Source organism: Molothrus ater, chromosome 26, assembly GCF_012460135.2.
Source record: "Molothrus ater isolate BHLD 08-10-18 breed brown headed cowbird chromosome 26, BPBGC_Mater_1.1, whole genome shotgun sequence".
In the NCBI taxonomy this organism is placed as follows: domain Eukaryota; kingdom Metazoa; phylum Chordata; class Aves; order Passeriformes; family Icteridae; genus Molothrus; species Molothrus ater.
Window position 1 is genome coordinate 4,027,607 of NC_050503.2, and position 16,367 is coordinate 4,043,973.

General features: G+C 49.0%; 1 protein-coding gene across 1 annotated transcript in view; it reads left to right on the plus strand.

Annotated features, from left to right (window-relative positions):
• GNG7 (G protein subunit gamma 7) overlaps positions 1–16,367 on the plus strand; it is a 42,880-nt gene that overhangs the window by 11,461 nt on the left and 15,052 nt on the right. Inside the window, exons 2-3 of the mRNA XM_036399654.2 lie at positions 4,919–4,985; positions 14,400–14,475. The gene's annotated coding sequence lies outside the window, so the exon portion shown is untranslated. The remainder of the gene's footprint in view (positions 1–4,918; positions 4,986–14,399; positions 14,476–16,367) is intronic.

The window sequence follows — 16,367 nt, forward strand, 5'->3', positions numbered from 1 at the left end:
ACAGCCAAGGCAGGGGGGCTGCGCCGCTCCCCCGAATTCCAGCACTCCCGAGGCATTCCAGGTACAAATCCTCCATTTTCCCTGCAATTTCAGGATCCACAGAGCCTCTGCTGCAGCTGCTTTTCTTCCCCAAACTCCCCCCAATCCATTTGATTCACCGTTTTTCCCCTGATTTATTCATCTCATCCTCGAAACTCCTGTCCCCTGCATAAATAAACCCTCCCTCCCTGGTGTTTGCCATGTGCAGGCTGCTGTAATTGTGGGTTTGGGTTCCTGCTGGGACTGATTGTGTCGAGCTGATCCAAGTGCTGCTGCCCATGGATGGGCTTTGGGGCTGCTGATGAAAATAAAGCAGAATGGCTGGGTGGGAAGAGGGGTAGGCCTGGCCACCTTCCATTTCATTCCAGAACAGATTGGAAAAGCTTTTCTCCACATCTATATTTTCCTGAATGTTCTCCTAGGTTTTATCCAAGCAGGAATATTTTTTTTTTTTCTCCTCCGTGCTCTGGGGTGGTTGTAAATTCCAGGACTTGTAAAATTTGTTATTTCTGCATTTTTCCAGATCTCAAAGTTCAGTGGGATTATCCAAGGAAAAAAACCCCATTTTTGCCAGGTTTTGTTGAAATAAAATCAGGGATGCTGAGGGCTGGCAGTGCTCCTCATGCATTCCTTCCAGGATAACACCATGATCCTGGTTTAAATGTTGTTGTGGAGTAGGAAGTGGAGGAGCAATTCCAGGATTTAATAAATACCTGTCCCTAATGCCTGTGTGCCTTCCCACCAGCCCCAAGGGAGTGGGAATGACAAAGAATTCCAGGAGAAGAGCTGGATGAAGCTGCAGAAACTCTGTATAAATGTGCTGGGAAAAAAAAAAAAAACAACAAAAACTGGATTGGGAAGTGAGAGCTCATGAATCTGTCACCTCTGTCACCTCTCCAGGAATGGGAATTTGCTCCATTCCCTGGATTCCCAGCAGATCCTGCTCTAATCCAGGGCTATAAATACTCCCAGTTTGCCTTCCTGGCTGACAGGGATCTCGTTTGGAGCAGGATTTTGTGGAATTCAAAGGATTTTTTGCTCTTCGAAGCTTTGTTGGTGGAGCTGGGAGTGAGGATGACCCAAGGAGAACTGGGAGCCCATTCCTGCCAGGATCCTGGGACATTTCCTGCTCTGAGGGATGGGACCCACACTCGGTGCTCCAGGGCTGGGAGGAGCTTCCCTCCAACCCCCTGAGCTGGTCCATCCTCAGGGACACGGATTTTCCAGCTTTGCCAGCTCCAGGAGGGGTTTTGGGAAGGAATTCCTCCCTGTGAAGGTGCTGAGAGAACAGGACGGGATTCCCAGAGCAGCTTTGGATCCTTGGGATTGTCCAAGGCCAGGCTGGAGCAACCTGGGATAGTGGGAGGTGTCCCTGCCCTTGGAATGGGCTGGGTTTTGAGGTCCCTTCCCACCCAAACCATCCTGAGGCTCTTCCTAAATCCTGTTTAGGATCTGAGGATCCTAAATAGGATTTTTCTCCCAGTCCCACGTCCGTGATCCTGTCAGAGCAGCCCTGAGGGGTTTTGGTGTAAATCCCGAGGTTTGGGAGCTCAGAGCAGGCAGGAAAAGGCTCCCTCAAAGTCCCCTGAACTCCCACTGGGTTTCCTGTAATCCCAACTGGTTTTCCTGAATTATTTCTGTGTGTGTGTGTGTGTGGGGCCAGCTCTGCCCCTCCCTGTGCCATGTCCTGGGGGATTTGTCCTTGTCCCCAGCAGGTCCTGGTGGCACCACAGGGCTCTGCAGGGGCATCCCTGGCACGGAGCTCCTGCTGCCAGCTGGGTCCAGGGCCTGGCACCAGTTTCCCCAATTCCCAAACAAATGGATGGGTTTTCCCAATTCCCAAACAAATGGGTGGGTTTTCCCAGTTCCTAAACAAATTTATGAGTTTTCCCAATTCCCAAACAAACAGATGGGTTTCCCCAGTTCCCAAACAAATTTATGAGTTTCCCCAGTTCCCAAACAAATGGATGGGTTTCCCCAGTTCCCAAACAAATGGGTGGTTTTTCCCAATTCCCAAACAAATTGATGAGTTTTCCCAATTCCTAAACAAATTTATGGGTTTTCCTAGTTTCCAAACAAATTAATGAGTTTTCCCAGTTCCCAGACAAATGGATGGGTTTCCCCAATTTCCAAACAAACAGATGGATTTTCCCAATTCCCAAACTAATGAATGGGTTTCTTCAGTTCCCAAACAAATGGATGGGTTTTCCCCAATTCCCAGACAAATGGATGGGTTTTCCCCAATTCCCAAACAAATGGATGGGTTTCCCCAGTTCCCAAACAAATGGATGGGTTTCCCCAGTTCCCAGACAAATGGATGGGTTTTCCCAATTGTCATTGCTGCTGTTCCCCGCTGCCCCCAGGGCAGAGCCACAACAGGAGCAGACAAACATCCTGAGCTTCCTGGTGCCTGGGACATCCCTGGCTCCCAGTGCATCCCTGCTGCAGGTGCTGCTCCCTGGCTTTTATCTGGGCTGGCTTTGGCTGTTAATGATTACACAGGGAGCAGTTCCCTCTGGAGAGCTGAGCCTGGCGCTGCCCTGAGGCCTCCTGCAGCTCCAGCCCTGCTCCCCTGCTTGGCTTTTGTCATCCTTGGAAAAAAGCTGGGATAATAATTTGTATTCTCTGCTCCCTGTGGGGTTTTGTTCCCTTACAATTCCAGCATGAACTGGGGGTTTCTCTGCTCAAAACAGAGGGATTGATTCTCTGCTGAGGAATGAAATCCCAGAGTCCCCACAAACCTGGCTGGGATATTTACCCTGGAGCCGGTGACGTTGGCAGGGCTGGGTTTTATCAGAGGGATAAATTAAACATTGGGAAGGGTTTTAGGGAAGCAGAGCTCTGTGACCACATCCTGGGCACTTGTTCCAAACAAAACCAGGAACTGGTGAGGTGTGAGAGCTGGGAGGCAGCCGGGATGTGGGGAGAACAGGGGGATCTCTGCACAGCTCTGTGCCCTGCCCATGGGGATGAGGCTCCTCAGATCTCAAACCCTTCCCTCAGTTCCCTCCTTTTCCTTTGCCTCTGCTGTGCTGGGGCTCAAATTCTGGGGTTTTTTTCTTTTCTTTTTTTTTTTTTTTCCTTTTGCAGATGTCATTCTCTGCCACCTGACAAAGGAACAGAATGCAGCAATTTTCCCTAACCTAAATAGTGGCTCTGTATTTCCAGCTCCCCTGGAACTGGAATTAATTTAGTGTGTGGGCTTTTTAATTGGCTCGTTGTGGGGAGGAACAGAAGATGAAATGCTGCAGCTCTGCCTTCCTCTTCCCTTTCTTTCCTTAAATCTTTGTCACTCTCCTTGTCTCTCACTTCCATGAGGCGCTCAGGTTATTTTTCCCTGGTTTCTTTTGTTGAAACTCCCCTGTGCCAGCCTCAGGAGTGTCATGGATGGAGCGGCTTCCTTCACAGGGGACAAATCCCCTGTGGCTGCGGGAGGGAATGGGAATTGTGGGGAGGGATGGGATGGACGGACATGGGGATGGATGGATGGACGGACATGGGGATGGATGGAGGGATGGATGATGGAGAGATGGATGAAGGGATGACTGATGGAGGGATTGATGCATGGATCCATGGATGGATGGATGGATGGATGGACGGACACAGGGATGGATGGATGGATGGATCCATGGATGGATGATGGATGGATAGAGGGAGGGATGGACACAGGGATGGAGGAAGGGATGGATGGATGGATGGATGGATGGATGGATGGATGGATGGATGGATGGATCCATGGATGGATGATGGATGGATAGAGGGAGGGATGGACACAGGGATAGATGGATGGATGGATGGATGGGTGATGGATGGAGGGATGGATGGATGGATGGATGGATGGATGGATGGATGGATGGGTGATGGATGGAGGGATGGACACAGGGATGGACAGATTGATGATGGTTGGGGGATGAATGGATCCATGGATGGATGGACAGATGGATGGACAGATGGGATGGGTGGATGGATAGATCCATGGATGGATGGATGGATGGATGGATTGTGGATGGATAGATCCATGGATGGATGGATGGATGGATGGATTGTGGATGGATAGATCCATGGATGGATGATGGATGGATGGACAGAGGGATGGATGGATGGATGGATGGATCCATGGATGGATGATGGATGGATGGACAGAGGGATGGATGGATGGATGGATCCATGGATGGATGGACAGAGGGATGGATGGATGGCATCCCTCGTTCTGATGGAGCCATCTTCAGACTCAGATATGGAATTGCACAGCCTGGGACTGCCAGGTTTCCCCCCCACCAAAAATTTCTCTGTTGGAATCAATGTGTTCAAAGCCAGGTCTAAGTTGGTAGAAATTGGGGTTTTTTATTCCATGGATGAGCATGGAGAAAGCCTCAAGTGCCACCTGCATCATCCTCTCCTGTGAGGACTTTTAGGATTTCATCCCCCTCCAAAAAAATCTCCAAGGCAGGTCCTGAACATATTGAAATGTAAATAAACCACCCCAAAGGACACACTCCTCGTGTGGCTGGGTGGATTTAAATCCATTTGGAGTGGGCTGGATTCCAGCAGGCAGAAAACAGGGAAAACACGGGGAAAAAATGGGCTGCTGGAAATGGGGGAAAAGGTGTGAGGTGCTTTAAATAGTTCAGGAATGGGCTGGGTTCCAGCAGGGAAAAAACAGGGAAAACACAGGGAAAAAATGGGATGATGGAGATGGGGGAAAAGGTGTGAGGTGCTTCAGCTGTTGGGCTCAAACCTGGTATTGAGAGGAGCTGGAATTCCCTGCAGGATCCTTTCAATTGCTGAAGATTCTCTCTTTTATTTTATTTTATTTTATTTTATTTTATTTTATTTTATTTTATTTTATTTTATTTTATTTTATTTTATTTTATTTTAGGAGATTTGTCCTTTCCCCCCTGCAGCGAGTGCCCTGTGTGCCAGAGGAGCTGGGGACACCTGCCCAGGTAGGTGCCAGCAGCACCCACAGACACCCAAACACCTCCTGAGCCCCAGATCAGGGCATTTCCCACCTGGAATTCGGGTGGGAAGGATCCTAAAGCCCATCCAGTCCCTTCCTTTCCACCATCCCAGGGTGCTCCAAGCCCCATCCAGCCTTGGCATGGGGCAGCCACACTGTCCATGGTCACCTGTGCCAGGTGGGCACTGGGGGCTGTCCCTCCTCTGAGAGGTGGTGGCCAGGCCCTGGGGACACACAGAAATCTGGTGTGGAGCTGCTGCCTCTGGCTGCAATGATTCTTCATGAAACAATTCCATTCTTTTTCCTGGAACTGGCTGATCCTGCAGCTCCCTTCCATCCCAGACCCCTCTGTGACACCACCACTCTTTAGGTGGTTCAATATTCTCCATCTTTAAAAATTCTAAATTTTAAAAAAGATCTCTGAGTTTTGATAGGAAGATCCAAAGGTTCATCAGGGTCATGAGTCACTGACCTGCCTCAGGAGCAGCTCCAGAGGTGTTCCCCCGTTCCTCCAAGCAGTGCCCAGCCAGGCCACAGTTGGTTCTTGAGCAGAAATAATTTTTTTAGGAGATTCCAGCGGGTTTTTGTCCTCAGCCCCGGCTTTAGGCTGGGTTTGGAGTCTCCAAGAGAGGGCACTGTGTCCCTGGCAGTGGAGCCGTGGATGAGCTGCCAGCCCCGAGCTCCTCATCCCAGGGAGCCGAGTAATTAACTGAGACACTCATTAGCAGCTGCTTTGGGGGCTGGACATCCTCATGTGACCGCTGCTCCTTTCCCTCCATCCCTGGCAGAGCTTCCTCTTGCCTCACTTTCCTAAAAAAAAACCCAAAATGTCCCTTCCCTGTCCCTTTTGCCCTGATTTGTGCACTTGGGGTGTCCTTCAGGAGGGGACAGATGTGGAGTCCCTGAGAGCCTCACTGGGAGTCAGAGATTTCATCCAAACCAGGAGCAAAACAGAGGAAAAAAAAAAAAGAGGAAAACTGAGGGAGGTTGTTGTTGCTGTAATTTCTTATGGGAAATATTCGTGCTCCAGCTCAGAGCAAATCTTTGTTCACAATTTTTTATGGAAATGTGGAAGGGGGAATTTCATTTCTCCAGCCCTGGGTGCTGAGGAGGGACCTGAGGAGGATTTGAAGCTCTGCCCTGGATGTTTTGGGGTGGTTGCCCTGGTGCCATTGTTGGATAATTTGCTATTTATAGGGGGATATTTTTAGGGATGTGACAAGTCTGGCTCTGGACCTGGATTTGGGGATATTTATGGTGCACAAAAGAGGCAGAATTGAACTTGTGGTGCTGCTGCATGGAGGGGATTTAATGCTGGGAGTGAGCTGAGCATCCAGAGAGACACCCAGGGGTTGGAGCCAGGGCTGGGAAGGGGCTGGAGAATTCCTGAGGAGATGGGAAGGGGATAGAGAATTCCTGAGGGAGATGGGAAGAGGCTGGAGAATTCCTGAGGGAGATGGGAAAGGGATGGAGAATTCCTGAGGGAGATGGGAAGGGGCTGGAGAATTCCTGAGGAGATGGGAAGGGGATAGAGAATTCCTGAGGGAAATGGGAAAGGGATGGAGAATTCCTGAGGGAGATGGGAAAGGGATGGAGAATTCCTGAGGGAGATGGGAAGGGGCTGGAGAATTCCTGAGGAGATGGGAAAGGGATGGAGAATTCCTGAGGGAGATGGGAAGGGGATGGAGAATCCCTGAGGAGATGGGAAGGGGCTCAGCCTGGAGCAAAGCAGGACCAGGGGGACATTCCCAATGTCCACAAGTCCCCAAGAGGAGGGGACAGCCAGGAGGGTCCCAGGGGACACCAGGACAGGAGGGAGCAGCCCCAGGGTGGGACAGCAGCAGGAATTTCCTCATGGAAATGGTTGTTAAACCTTGGGAGGAGAATGATCCCATGCTCCTGATTTCCCCCCCTTTTTTTAATCTCTTTGTGGTGCCATTAAGACTCTCCCACACCTTTCTGATTTTTAGGAGCAGCTTTTCATGCTCTGAGTTCTCCCCCCATTCCTGAAGTAACACAAATCCCCCTTTTTTGGGGGATTTATATCCTGCAGAAAGAAATGGAGCTGCCCTGGCTCAGGAATCACTGATGGATCCCATTTCCCAGGGGTCATTAAGACATTTAATTTTTTCACTAATTGCCTGTATAAAATTGCTGATCCTGGAAGATTGAGGCCACTTGTGTAACACAAACCACATTGAAACAACCTCAGAAGTTGCTCTGAGGTGAAACAGCCACATTTAAACCCAAACCTTGCCTCCAAATCCTTCCTGTGGATATTTTCCTCCTTTCCCTTCTTTTCTGTGCTGAACTTTTCCCAGCTGGAAGGAAAAATGGGAATATCTCCACCCTGGGGAGTGTTTGGTCCATCAGGATTCTTTTTGTGGGGTGTTTTTAGGGATTTTAACCAACTTGATACTTAATATTTTACTGGAGAAATCCCCAAGTTGTTGGAGCAAGCTATGGAATAACTCTGCAGCCTTCAGCTGCTCTGCAGAGCAAATTCCTGCTGGCTTTTCCAGCAGCACTCCAGGAATCCCAAACCTCAGCATCCCTCTGCTATTTACAGTGTCAGGAATTCCCCTCAGCCGGATCCTCTTTCACCTCCTCTTCCCCTTCCCCGCAGTTCTTGGTGTGCATTTCAAAATTCCTCCCATTTTTGGGATGTTCTTGGGGTGCATTTCAAAATTCCTCCCATTTTTGAGATGTTGGTGCGGATTTTAAAATTCCTGCCCTTTTTGAGATGTTCTTGGGGTGCATTTTAAAATTCCTCCTGGTTTTGAGATGTTCTTGGGGTGCATTTCAAAATTCCTCCTGGTTTTGGGATGTTCTTGTGTGCATTTCAAAATTCCTCCCATTTTTGAGATGTTGGTGTGGATTTCAAAATTCCTCCCATTTTTGAGATGTTCTTGGTGTGGATTTTAAAATTCCTGCCCTTTTTGGAATGTTCTTGGAGTGCATTTCAAAATTCCTCCCATTTTTGAGATGTCGGTGTGGATTTTAAAATTCCTGCCGTTTTTGGGATGTTCTTGGTGTGGATTTTAAAATTCCTGCTGTTTTTGGGAAGTTGGCAGTGATAGAAGAGATCCCCTTTGGATCCTGGCCGAGGCTTTGGGCTGAAATAATTCAATAATTCCATTAAACCTCAGGAGCAGGGAAGGGGATTGTCCCTGGTTTGATCTGGTTGGAATTGCTGCAGGCATTTGCTAAAACTGGAGGATTTAAATACAAATTTCATTTTTTTTTGTTGCTGTTTTGCCCTCTAAAATGAAGAAAAGGTGGTTTTTATTTCTTTTTAGATGAAAGGAAGCTGGAAAGTCAAAACCATCCCTGGAGTACCCTGAGCAGGAGGAGCTGCTGCTCCAGCACAGTTTGTTCCATTAGCATGGGGACATTTTAAAAATCTCATTTTCCAAACAACTCCTGGAAATTGGCATCCCAGAAGCAAAAAACTCTTTTAAAAATAGCTCTGAAATGAGCCCTGTTGTTTCCATGGCCCCTTGTCCTGAGGATGCCTGAAATTCTGGAGGGCTTTGAGGAGATTCTGCCCAGCAGAATCCCCAAACATTTCCTGAGGAATGAGCTCCTGCTGCTGGAATGCTGCTGTCTGCAGGGTTTATTTTAAACCTTTTTTTCCCCCTATTTTGCTCAGAGGAAAAGCAATTCCTGAGCAGGAATGCCTGAGGTGGTTGGAAAAAAATCCTTTGGAATATCCCAGGTGGGGAAATGTGTGCAGCTCCTTTTCCTTGGATCCCCATTTGAACTCCACTTCTGCATTAATCTGATTTATTTCCCCTGGTCTGGAATTTCACCTTTCCCCCCCCACACACAGATCCACCTGTGCACAGCTGTGTGAAATCCCAAAATTCCTGAGCCTCCCAGGGGCAGGATTTGCTTTTGGAAAGATTTTAAAATGCCAAGTGTGGTCACTCAGGTGCTGTGAGCTCAGATCCCTGGGGCTGTGAGTGAATCCTGCAGACCCTTTTTGCTTCCATCTCCTCCAATTCTTCCCTTTTTAAGACTTCAAAAAATATTCCAGAGCCAGCTGCCAGCACAGACTTCCCAGTGAACTTCCAACAGTAAATGAGTGCTGGCTGCAGCAGCTGTTCCCAAAAAAAAAAACCCCAAAAAAACCCCAAAAACCCCCAAAAAACCCAATAAAACCCAAAAAAACCCCAGCTGGAAAAGGGCACAGGGAAAGAAGGATCTGCTCATCCCTTGGAGGAGCTCCCAGGGAAAAGTTCATGTCTGAAGCTCTGCCCTGGATGTTTTGGGGTGGTTGCCCTGGTGCCATTGTTGGATAATTTGCTATTTATAGGGGGATATTTTTAGGGATGTGACAAGTCTGGCTGTGGACCTGGATTTGGGGATATTTATGGTGCACAAAAGGGGCAGAATTGAACCTGTGGTGCTGAGGGGATTTAATGCTGGGAGTGAGCTGAGCATCCAGGGAGACACCCAGGGGTTGGAGCCAGGGCTGGGAAGGGGCTGGAGAATTCCTGAGGGGGCAGAGAATTCCAGGGACACAGAATTCCAAGGGCACAGAATTCCTGTAGTACAAAATTCCTGCAATACAGCATTCCAGGGCCACAGAATTCCAGGGCCACAGAATTCCAGGGCCATGGAATTCCTGCAGCACAGAATTTCAGGGACACAGAATTCCTGCAGCAGGGAATTCCTGCAGCACAGAATTATTGCATTACAGAATTCCAGGGGTACAGAATTCCTGCAGCACAGAATTTCAGGGACACAGAATTCCTGCAGCAAAGAATTTCTGCAGCAAAGAATTCCAGGGACATGGAATTCTTGCAGTACAGAATTCCAGGGGCACAGAATTCCAGCAGCAAAGAATTCCTGTAGCACAAAATTCCTGCAATACAGCATTCCAGGGACACAGAATTCCAGGGACACAGAATTCCTGCAGCACAGAATTCCAGCAGCACAGAATTCCAGGGGCACAGAATTCCAGTAGCAGAGAATTCCTGCAGCACAGGGTTCCAGGGACACACAATTCCAGGGACACACAATTCCTGCAGCAAAGAATTCCAGGGGCACAGAATTCCTGCAGCACAGAATTCCAGGGACAGAGAGTTCCTGCAGCACAAAATTCCTGCAGCACAGAGTTCCAGGGACACAGAATTCCAGGGACACAGAGTTCCTGCTGTACAGAATTCCTGCTCTACACAATTCCTGCTCTACACAATTCCTGCAGCACACAATTCCTGCAGCACACAATTCCTGCAGCACACAATTCCTGCTGTACACAATTCCTGCAGCACACAATTCCTGCTCTACACAATTCCTGCTGTACACAATTCCTGCTGCTGCTGAGCTGGGAGCTCCTCCTGGAAAGGCTCCTGCTCCTTCCCGCAGCATTCCTGGCTCCAGGGGGGAATTCTGGTGGGTTGGGCTGCAGGATCCGGTTTCCTTCCTGGCTCTGGCCCTCCAGGATGCTTCACATTCCCAACTGTTGGTGCTTCCAGAGAATTGGGGAAGGAATTCCCCTTCCTGCTGCCCACACCCGCTCCAGGCATCTCTGAAAGGGATGGGTCTGGCTTGGCACGGGCAGGGAAGGAAGGAAGGCCAGGAAAACCTGGAGAGAGGCAAGAAAACCTGGATACAGCCAGGAAAACTTGGATAGAGGCAGGGAAACCTGGATAGAGGCAGGAAAACCTGGATACAGTCAGGAAAACTTGGATAGAGGCAGGGAAACCTGGATAGAGGCAGGAAAACCTGGATACAGTCAGGAAAACTTGGATAGAGGCAGGGAAACCTGGATGGAGGCAGGGAGGCCTGGATAGAGGCAGGGAAACCTGGATACAGTCAGGAAAACTTGGATAGAGGCAGGAAAACTTGGATGGAGGCAGGGAAACCTGGATAGAGGCAGGAAAACCTGGATAGAGGCAGGGAAACCTGGATACAGGAAAGGAAAACCTGGATGGAGTCAGGAAAACTTGGATACAGCCAGGGAAACCTGGATACAGGCAGAAGATCTGGATAGAGGCAGGAAAACCTGGATGGAGTCAGGGAAATCTGGATAGAGGCAGGAAAGCTTGGATACAGGCAGGAAGATCTGGATACAGGCAGGAAAACCTGGATACACTCAGGGAAATCTGGATAGAGGTGGGAAAGCCTGGATGCAGCCAGGGAAATTTGGATACAGCCAGGAAAACAGGCAGGAAAACCTGGATACAACCAGGAAAGCCTGGGAATAGGGGCAGGAAAAGCCAGACAGAGCCAGGATTTTGCCCCGGGTGCCAGTGTGACATTCCCATCAGGAATTGCCTTCCCAAGCCCTCCAGAGCCAGGGCCAGGGGCTGTTTCCCGGAGGGAAGGGCAGTGTCTGGGTACAGGGAAGCCTCAGTGTCCCTGAGTGTCCCTGAGTGTCCCTGAGTGTCCCCAGCTGGGCTGGCAGCGGGGCAGGGCTGCTGCAGGGTCTGTAAACAGGAGCCTGTGGAATATCAAGTTCCAAAGCTTTGCACCAGGACAGGGCTGGGAGGAAGGAGGGGGGCAGAGTTTCTTCCAGCTGAGGTCAGCCTTGTTTTGCCTCGCAGAGCAGGGATCCTGCAGGGCTGTAAACAACAATCCAGAGATGGGATCCTGTCCCTCTGGAAAGCTCCAGGGTTGTTTTTCCCTTTGGTTGTGGTGTAGCTGCTGCCAGGTCCCCCCATGGGGTCTCTGAGAGCAGCTCTGAACCTGAAATTGAACCATTTTTAGTGCAGGAGCCCCTGCGTTGCTTTGGAAAGGAAAACGCAAAAGGAGAAACCCAAAATTCCAGGGAAAACTGACAGAAATAAAGCTCAGGTTGTGCTGTCACTGCAGGATTTCAGCTCAGCTCCAGCTGCCCCCTTGGTCTGAAGGGAAGGGAATTCTCATTATTGATTAATCTGCCATTAATGGGTTCTTTTTACCTGGCTCAGGGCTGTGGAGGTGGTTGGGTTTTTGGGGTGCTTTGTGTGGAGCTGATTCCAGCAGCAGCTTCACCTCCATGGGATGGTTTGCCTTGGAAAATCCCTCTTGAAGTCAGGATGGCAGCTGAGGGTTGGCTCTTATCCCAAATTCCCTGGTGGCCTTCCCTGCCCGTGGAACCTCCCAGGTGCTGCTGCATTCTGTCAGCCCCACACTCCCCCTGCTCGTGGCCCTGTTTGTTTATCAGCTGGGCTGTGTTGATGCATTCCCTGCAATTTCAGTCCTTTGGGGTCAATTCCTGCAGCATTCTGGAGGGAACCAGCAGGAAGGAGGAGTGATCCTGATGATGCAGGTGCTTTTTTTTTTCCATTCCCCCATCCCAAATCCAGCTAAACCCCCCCCCAAAATCCAAGGATTCGTGGGTGGTGCTGTGGAAAAGCTCCCTGGAGCAGTGGGAATGGCTGGAAGTGCCCAATTCCAGAGGCTTGGAGCAGCCTGGGGCAGTGGGAAGGGTGGAACTGGCTGGGATTTGAGCTCTTTCCAGCCCAAACCATTCCAGGATTCCCTGAACCTCAGGGATTGCCCATTCCAAGGCCAGCTCCAAACCTGGAGCTGTTGGGAGGTGTTGGTGCCTTTATCCCCAGCTCCTTTTTGCTCTCCTGACCCTGCCCCACATTCAGCCATTTTTGTTCCCTGCCCTCACCTTCCTATTTCCACATAGAGCTGGCCCTGGAATGTGAAATCTGTAAAAATCTTTGTTAAGAAACAAAACCAAAACAAGTTTAAACTGCTTTTTTTGGCTGTTCCTCATCCCTGAATCCACTGCAGAAGGAGGAGGTGAAAGCAACCTTGGCCTGAACCCCAGCCCAGAATCACTGACGTGCGTTTGACTCCTTTAGAAAAACCAAACCAAACCAAAACAAAACAAAAAAAAACCTGTTTATGTTCAGCCAGTGAGCGAGGAAAACAAGCAGGGCTGGATTTCAGCTCTGATGGATTCTTGGAATCCATCCCTCCCTGCCTGCTGCTCTGCCTTCAGCTGTGTTGAGCAATGTTGTACTGGGAAGGGGACGTGAGGCACGAGGGCTTCTCGGGGGGGTTTGGGAGCTCTCCCGAGGGCAGCTCGTTCCTGCAGCCTGGGACTGAGCATTTCTTGGAAATTCAAACCTTCCAGGATCTGCTCAGCCAGGACAGGAAACTTTTTTTTTTTTTTTTTTTTTGTTTTCTGTGCTGAAATGCTCAGAAAGTTTGTTCTGTGCTGAAACCTCTTTTTTTGTTTTGTTTTGTTTTCTGTGCTGAAATGCTCTGTAACCATCTCTAGAATGATGTAAATACTTCTTCTGTTTTGACATTCCCCCCCAAAAAATGATGCAAACTCCTCTTCCTCACCTTCTTTTCTGAAATGGGGCACACTCCTCCTTTTTTTGCATATTCCCCCCAAAAAAATGATGCAAACTCCTTCATATTCTGTAAAATGGGGCAAACTCCTCTTCTGCATATTCCCCCCAAAAAATGATGCAAACTCCTTCATATTCTCTAAAATGATGCAAACTCCTTCATATTTTCCTCTGTTATGGGGCAAACTCCTCCTCTTCTGTATATTCCCCCCTCCCAAAAAATGATGCAAAGTCCTCTTATTATTATTCTCCTCTAAAATGGGGCAAACTCCTCCTTTTCTTCATATTTCTCCCAAAAAATGATGCAAACTCCTTCATATTCTCTAAAATGGGGCAAACTCCTCCTCTTCTGCATATTCCCCCCCAAAAAAATGATGCTAACTCCTCTTCTTCATATTCTTCTCTGAAATGGGACAAAAACTCCTCTTCATATTCCCCCCAAAAATGGGGGAACACCTCTGCCTCTCATCATTCCCTCTCAAAACTGGGGCAAACTCCTCCTCTTCTTCACATTCACCTCTAAAATGGGGAAAATTCTTCCTCTTTTTCGTGTTTCCCCTCCCCAAAAAATGGTGCAAACGCTTTTCCCTCTCCTCATTGCCCCCTAAAATGGGGAAACACTTCCTATTTTTAACATTTCCTCCAAAAAATGAGGCAAGCAAACACTTTTCCAATTCCTCATTCCCCTCAAAAAGGATGCAAACTCCTTTCATTGATTTCCCCCCAAAAATGGGGCAAACCCCTCTCCCTCTCCTCATTCCCCCAAAATAATACAAACCCCTCTCCCTCTTGCTTTCCCCCCCCCCAAAAAAATACAATTTAGACCCAAATATTCCCCTGAGCTCTCACCCAGGCTGTGATTTATAAAAACAAAGGAAAATCCCACAGCTTCCCTGTCATTATTCTGATTATTGATCAATGAATGTCAGCCCTGATTTTCCAGTGAATAATTGGATATTGATCAAACCAGGGATGTCCCTCACCAATGCTTCATTAATGCCATAATGGTGTAAATATCCCAAATTCTAACTCCATTAATAACACAGCTCCATCTGCTTGGGCTGGTGGATCTGAATTCCCATTTTCCTTGGCAGGAGCAATCGAGGAATCCAGAAAAAAATCAAGGAATCCACAGAGAGAGAACGAACAAGGCTGCTCTGCAGTAGGAAGGTGAGCAGAGACCTCTTAATTTGTCCCATTATTGATTAATTTCCCATTAATTGGTTCATTTGATCTGGGAAACCGTCTGGATGAAGGGTTTGGAATGGGTTTGGATGTGAATTTGGGTTCTGAGGTGCTGCTGCTGGGGCCTCATTATGTGCTACAATTACCTCATTAATTAGGGAGGGAGATCTCTGCATTCCAGGGGGGACCTGGAGCTGTGTGGGAGCTGCTGTTCCATGGGAAGCTCCGTGCAGGGCTTGTTTGGGATTGTTTGGGCTTGTTTGGGGTTATTTGGACTTGTTTGGGGCTGTTTGGGGCTGTTTGGAGGTGACAAACCCAGAGCTGGGAATTGTGGCTGCGTTGTCCCAGGGCTGGGTCATCCTCAGGGATTTTGTTGGAATAACCTTGGGAATTCAATGGGCAGAGGCTGAGCCCTCTCTGGATTTGGGAGGGGTTCGAGCTCCCCACAGGGGCTTTGGGACAGGAGGACATTGGGGTGATGATGATGATGATGATGATGATGATGATGATGATGAGCAGGTCGATGCTCCTGGATCACCCAAACAGCTGAGATCCAGGTGGCTCCAGAGCTCTGCGTTTCCCCGAGTGTCGCAGCCAGGCTTTGGGGAATGGAAATAGGCTGATTTTGTGCATTTCGGGTGAAAAATCCCTTAAAATCTCATTTTTAGGGGAAAAAAATCTCCCAGGATTTCCTTGCCTGCAGTTCCTGGGTGCGGCCCGCAGAGGGCGCGCTTGGGCCGCGCTTGTGGGGCTTTGCTTTTCTTGTTTATTAATTGGCTTTAATCTCATTATTTCTATGGAAATTCCTTAATCAAAGCGCTCCCAGCGCTTTAATTAAAACTGGAGCCACCAGCAGAGCGGGGTGAGGCTCTGCAGGGCCACCAGGAGCATTGGGACTCTCCCAGAAGGATGAGGATGATGAGGATGGAGATGGATTTTCCCCCACTCTTCACCCCGAACCGACCTCTTCACCACAACCCCAACCAAAAAAAAATCACCCCAAAAATCCAAATTGCTGCCAAACTCCTGGCTGCCATCAGCAGGTGGCAGCACCCTGCCCTGCTGCCCGTGTTATTCCTGGCTGGGAGATTCCCTGGATGCAGCCCCACAGTCTAGACTGACTGACAGACAGGATTCCTGTGCTCTTAGGTAAGCACGGACAGACACCCATTATGCAAATCCCCAGCCACAGCAGCCTCCCAAACATTCCTCAGATTGTCTAAATAAGGTGCTGTTTCAGACCCAAACTGCAGCCAGGCTTTTGGGTGCCTTCCAGCTGGAGGTGGGATTTTTTTTTTTTAATTCTTTTCTTCTTCCCCTGATCAGCACAGCCTGAGTTTTGGCCTCAACAGCTGCCCAGATGTGCAGTGAGGAGAGAAAACTGGGCAGATAAAAAACTTTCAGGCTCCTGTGCCTGTTGCTGCTGCTGCTGGGTGCTGTTAAATCTGTTTTATATTTATTTTTCTACTCAGATTGCACAGAATTCGTGGCTTTTTTTTTGCTCTCTGAGCTGCAGAAATCAGCTGTGAGTGGGGAAGGTGCAGTGACCCAGCCTTGCACGGAGGTGTTGCCCTGCTCAGGGCCTGCCTGACTCATTCCTGGGGCTGGAGGAGGTGGGGATGGATCATCAGGGATGATCCAGAGCCTTTGGAGCACTCTGTGGCATTTGCACCCTGTCCTTTTTGCACACAGAAATTCAAAGAGCCTTTCAAGCCCCGTGACTGCAGAGTTGTTTGTGCTGCTCTGGCTCTTCCACCATCCTCAATTTCCCAGGAATTTCCCTTCCATCCTGCTTCTGTCCCTAAAATCCGTCCCTAAAATCCATCCCTAAAATCTCTCTGTCAAATCTGTCCCCCAAATCTCTCCTTGGAGCTGCT